The following is a 6,297-nucleotide window of genomic DNA, read 5'->3' as shown; positions in this document are numbered from 1 at the left end:
TGGAGATTCCAAAGATTGGGACCTTCTGCAGGCAAAGCATGTATTCTGTGTCCAAAGGGTTGTTTTATCATGACTTTGACAATTAATCACTGAACTCTTTTCTACCCTAAGGGGCACAATATTATAGCATACAGCTTGTACAGTAGAACCATGTATGTACATTTCGGCTGAATATGGTGCAGGTAGCACAGCCTGGTACCTGATTCGATCAGTGGCTGATGCCAATTTGCAAAAAAGGCATTAAATGTACAATGATGGCAGTAAAGATATTCCAATTTGCAGTATTCCTTTTGTATGTTCATTTATTCATAGATTTATGCTCCATAAACGTACTTTATTTATTGAGAAAATTTATATGCTGCCTCTCCTGAGATCTGCTTGAGGTATCACAAAGGGTTCCTGAGGCAGCTTCAAGAATAAACATAGAACAATCAATAACACACACACACACAAACTACACTTGATCTTAGCCAAAAGGCCAAGAAGAGATGTAGCAGTCAATAATACAAAACAAAATCAAATAAAACAACTGCAATATATTTAAGAACAATCATAAAACAGATTGAATTGCCATGTAGCCAAACAAAACCAATCATAAAAATCTAAATCTAATTGTTAGCAGCTCACAATGAAACACTGTCAACTTAGCATTAATAAAGTGGCAATGGGCATAAGGAAACCATACTTTAACTAAAAGTCTGAGAAAATAAGGAACCTTTTCACCTGAAGCTTGACATTATTCAAACAAGACATCAGGTGAATTCTTATGGGAAGAGTTCCATAGTTGGGGTGCTGCCATTGAGAAGATTCTTTCTCTATTGGCCACCCTGCAGAAAAGACTTTCTCCTCATTCTTAACCGTATGACACAATTCTATGCTAGGGTTTGTACTGAAGAGACCTAGTCCCAGACTATTTTAGGAGAGAAAAACAAAAGATTCCTTTCCTTTTAACAATCTTTTCCAGTCCAAGGGTTATATTTATACTATGATTCCAAATATAAGAAGACAGCTTTGCAATCATTGATTACTTTATAAATTTTTAAAACATGAGTCTTCTTCAGAAGGAATGCTTTGAAGCTTAAGCATTTATGCTCACTTGCTCAGTCAAATTTAAGCATGCCTTTAAAAGGTCTGTTAATCCTGTTTCATATACTATATGGTTAGAGAGGAATCTGTGATAACTTACCCTGTTGACAGTTATCCCATCTCTTCTCCCTCTTCCATAAGAACACATCACTATAATCTTAGAGTCGATTCACAATCTAAGGGCCAAGCTACACGTGATGAATGACACTTGAACAGCAAGTGGATTGAGTGGAGGGCAAGTGAACAGGGAGAAATACACTTGCCGTTCAAGTGTCATTCGTCATGTGTAGCTTGGCCCTAAGAGTCATGTGTGAATGGAATGAGCTGATATGCACATACAGCTGGATGTATTTTGAATGTTGTGAGCCAACAACATAAAGATGACAATGATGTACCAAAAGGAACAACACATAAACATTTCTACAACAAACTTATGCAAGACTTTAATAGCAACCATTGTAAATCCAACCAAAATCCTCAGAAAATAATACAGAACAGATTCAGTTCACACAATTAATAACAGAGCCATGCAGAACTTTGTGGGGATTGTTTGCTGGACAGATTGCTGGCTGCCAGTCTCCCGTTCTGACTAAAACCATTAACCAAGAGTTGAATGGAAACGAAGAAGATGAAATCATGGGAAGACAAGCAATGAGACAGTCTCATTGGTGTACCCAAAAATAAAAAAACCTGGCCAGATCGGTCCTTCCATGTGAAATATGGATCTGGAAAGACATGAGTGTGCATGCGTGTATGAGTGTGCAATGTACCTACCTGCTACCTCCCTGTCATTTAACTCTTGGTTAAGAGTTTTAATCAGAAAAGCTCCAAAGCCAGAAGGCTTTCTGGGCAAGATTGAATTCCTCCTGGTGCTCCTTAATCTTTGGGCGCTGTCTTTAGTTACTGTGCTGGCACTGGAGCACCATGACACCTAAGCAAAGGACAGCAACAGCAGCAGGCCACTGAATGGGCATGAACCAGCTCCACGTGCCCGGGAACATCTCAGTGTAGCTCTCCTTTAATACTTGCCTTTTCTTTCCAGTTTTCATCCTAACCTGCGTAACATGAGCCTTTGTAGCAGCCCGGGAGCTCAGAGGATGAGGAAGACCCCTCCCTCCTCAAACCCATGTGTGCACATCCACATGGAGATTACCGGTATTTCCTTGCATTGCGTGTAAAAATGCACAGAAAGGAATGGCAATGGTGATGCTAGTGCCAACAGTACCACACCATCTGCTGCTCTCCTCCCTGGTGCAAAGCAAACCTTTTGCGATTTGATCCCTATGAGCCACTCAATGCCATTGCCCAGGAAGTGCTGAAGAAAGAAGGTACTCATGCACACCTCACACATCCCCTTCCTGCCAATGGAGTTACCACTAAGATTTCAGTCTCTCTCCTTTAGAGCCAAGTGGTTGCATGATGAGTACAGATGGACTTGCCATTAAGGAAAACAATACACTGCTGGACAGCCACCCATTGCCTGGCCTGCCTGTGTGGCCATTGCACAATAAGAACTGAAATGAAACACACAAACTTTTTTGAGGGAGGGGGGAAAACCATTACAGCCTCATCCCCCAAATTTGTTATGCCATTCTGGAAGTCCCTTTAACAAGCTGAACCAACAATTTCTGTATTTTCAGCTCATTTTCCCCATTATGCACACCCCTATTCTACACACCTTTCACAGCAAATGAACAGTGTATGTGTGCACATCCAACACTCATCTGGATGCATACCCCGAGCATTATTTGGGTTCTATAAACACCAAACCCCATTGTTGTGTGCGCTCAAACTTGGTGGATTGATGGTTTAGAAGAAGGATTGTGTTTTGTGAAATTTTGGTGCCATTAACTGCAAAAATAGCTACCCCAAAGAGCCTTGAAGCTCTCATTGCAAAGAGCAGGGCCAAAATCCATGATATCAAAAAACCCTCAAATGGATTTGAGCCAAACCAGCAATGCCTCATACAGAAAACACCAATAATAGTAAAAAGTTTATTTCCAAAGCCCTGGATTTGAAACTGAAATGAAAATTTTCTCAATGCACATCTCTAATGCTTATCAAAGGACAAGAGAAAATCAGGGAGAGCCTGCTTTCCTAAGAAAACTTCTAACAAGGGGGATTTCCAAAGTTTCCTCCTACTTCCACGGTAGTTTGGAGAAGGGAAGGGGATTCTGAATTTGTTCTGGAGATCAGTCTACCAAACAGATGCACCTCTAACTATTGGCCTGGTACTTGCAGCGGAGAATAAAATTCAGACTTGCTGGGAATGGTTGAATGCAGCCTGACTGGGGTCTAGCAATTTAAGAACTTGGCCAGTGTACAAAGTTGATTGCCTCTGTGATTTGTTTTAACTCATGCTTCATAGCTCCTCTGCAAAATGCACATCCCAGTTATGGTACCAGCCAGGGAACCCACCCTCACTATCCTGGAGGCTCATTAGCAGGAGACTGGTAGCAGTGGGTTCAAGCTGGCTTCCCAAGCCTCTGTAGGCTCCTTCTGGGTGGAGTTGGTCAGGGGCTCCAGCTGGAGCAAGGAGGCCAGACTGAGATGAAGATCAAGGTACATCGAATGGATATGCAAGGTATTCCTGGTAGCATGGTTCTGTTTTCTGTTGCAGCATATTCAGAATGGCTGTTAGTCAATTAAAGCAAGACCAGTTGGGATTTGGCCAAATAACTAGCATATTAGCTGATTATATTTGCATATGGTGCATACAATATAAGCGATAAGGCAGCTATTAATGTGTGCAAATTTCCTCACAACCATGGAAATCACTGGGAATTATTTCAAAATTTCCAAAGAAATCTCTCACAAGAATTGCTGCCTGCTCAGAAGTGCACTGTTCACATCCCTCATAAAGTCCACAAACACCCCACATCACAAAGTTTCAAATGAATATATGGCCCACCTGCACACCTGTGACACAAAGGAAATCAAAGTACAGCTCACCGCATGTTCTCACATAGAACAAATACTAAGCATGCTTCCCCGGATGGGCTTTTGCCCTGTAATTAATATATGGGAAATGACATGTAAGCAATCTTCAGTGTGAACAGAATCTACTGAGCACTAATTGTAGACCACATGCGTCAAGATGTAACTTTTTATTCAAACATCGCACAGCCAATCTGTATAGGGAATTTTTGAATGAAGCTCAAATATGATGTGTAACTATGTGTAATTTTGACCAAATTGTCTTTCGAATGAAAGCAACCGGAGAAGGCTGCAACCTTGAGTGGGGAGGAGGTGTTTAATTCTTTTTCCTTAGGAACTCACCCCCAACAGCTGCTTTTGTAGTCACAGAATAAAAGACACAAGTTCCCATATCTTCTCCTAGAGAGGAGAAAAGCAGAGTGGGAGGGTAATTTCGTGCAGAATAAGGACCCAAAAAGCAAGCGTTAGGCAGCCCCTTTCACTTCAGACCTTCACTCAAGAGATATTGCAAAGTCACAGTTATATGCAACTTTGCTTTAATGTTTTTCCTTAATGAAAAGCAAGTCAGAGAAACTTGCAGCTGTATGATTGTTCTTAGTCAGGAAGATGCTATTATCACGCGATTTCGCGCGAGAACATGCTGCATCCCGGCAAAAGGTAAGCCGTGTGGAAATGGCCTAGCTTTCCTAATGAAATCACTAACCCTAGTCATGGCAACTTGCATAACTTGGGAAAAAAGGTATCTTCTGTATCAGCCCCTAATTTAGATTACTACTGGATTTTATGTGCATGCATATTGAGTATTGATCTACTGCCACCTAGTGATGATGACGTCAAACAGTAGTCAGTCTGGCTGAAGAAAGTGTGTTTTCTTATGCTGACATAAGAAACAGGGCTACTGTTTCCCATATTCTCTGCTAAGAGGAACAGGAACAAGAGCAAGAAGATGTTTGCACTACATCAAGATGGATTGCAACTCTTTTTTCTCTTTCCTTCCATCTATGTAACCTGAAGAAATCACATTTAATATGCAACCCTATGGAGAGTTACTCCAATCTAAACCCATTGACTTCAATGGGCTTAGACTGGAGTAACTCTCCATAGGATTGCACTGCCAATTGCAATAAGGATTTACAAGAAGACTGGACAGCTACATTTTACCCAGATTTTTTGCCACTGCCTATACTTGTCTCTCTCCCCTTACAAGGAAAGTGATACAACTCAAAGATGAAAGTCTTGGGTATGGAAGGTTAAATTTTCTTCTACTGTGTGTCATTCTTTGGCATTTTAACACAGTAGCTCTCCATGCCCCCTTCAAAATAGATCTTATTTGCTAATTAAGGAACAGTGCATATTAATACAAACTTATTCAAACACTGTCTTACCTTTGCTTCCATGTTGTTTTACTCTAATCATGATTGCCAGCTGTTTTTTCTATAGTCCTAAAGGAGATTGGAAGTAAACCCTGATTTAATTGCCATCTGTATTGTGGTTTTCTACATTCAGGCTGTACTTCAGTTTGACTGGCCTCTTTTGGAGCAAGTATTTAAAATCGAGCAGAATTATGTTACTTTGGTCCCACTGTGTTGTTTTTGTAGTTGAAATGTGGATTGTGTCTAGACATGGGCACGAACCAAAATTTTTTATCAATTCCGCAGTTCGTGGTTTGGTGCCGACGATCCCGAGGTCGCGAACCGAAACGAACATTTTCCATTGCCAAACCGGTTCGCGGTTCGTGGTTTGTGGGGCACAGAACGGCCTCCATTGCACTTAGAGAGCCCATATTCCCGAGGAGTGTTTTGCAGGCTCTCCTACAGCCATCACCCAAGTTTGGACAAGATTGCAAAGGGGATCTTGGAGTTATACCCTCTCCAATCCAAGGCCCCCAGGAAACTCCCACTCGATACAATTAGAGCCACCGGTTGACGTTGGCCCAGTGTACAGAAGGTGGGTGATGACGGTGGCTGCTGGGCCTGGTGGGCACAGGGAGGCGGCAATGAGCCACCTCCCCTCAGGGGGCGGGGGGTCTGGCTGCTCACTGGTGGCACCCCCATGTGCCCGCCTGCCAGGCCAAAGAGGAGCGCACTGGTATTCCCTGCCAATGTAGGAATGGTGGGTACTGCCGGCGGCCGCAGGGCCTGGCAGGCACAGGGAGGCAGGGAGTCTGACCACTCACCGGCAGCACCCTCCATGTGCCCGCCCACCAGGCCAAAGAGGAGTGCACTGGTATTCCCAGCATGGGTGGGAGAGGACATGACATTCGGATGGGGGCCT

The 6,297-nt window shown here is 42.8% G+C and overlaps 1 pseudogene; it reads right to left on the bottom strand.

Moving 5' to 3' along the window:
• Positions 1-390: 390 nt before the first annotated feature.
• LOC129334135 (U2 spliceosomal RNA) lies at positions 391-490 on the bottom strand (annotated as a pseudogene).
• Between the last annotated feature and the right edge of the window lie 5,807 nt (positions 491-6,297).

This window comes from Eublepharis macularius, chromosome 7, assembly GCF_028583425.1.
Source record: "Eublepharis macularius isolate TG4126 chromosome 7, MPM_Emac_v1.0, whole genome shotgun sequence".
Classification (NCBI taxonomy): Eukaryota; Metazoa; Chordata; class Lepidosauria; order Squamata; family Eublepharidae; genus Eublepharis; species Eublepharis macularius.
Note: the sequence above shows the minus strand (reverse complement) of the source record. Positions and strands in the feature narration are given on the sequence as shown.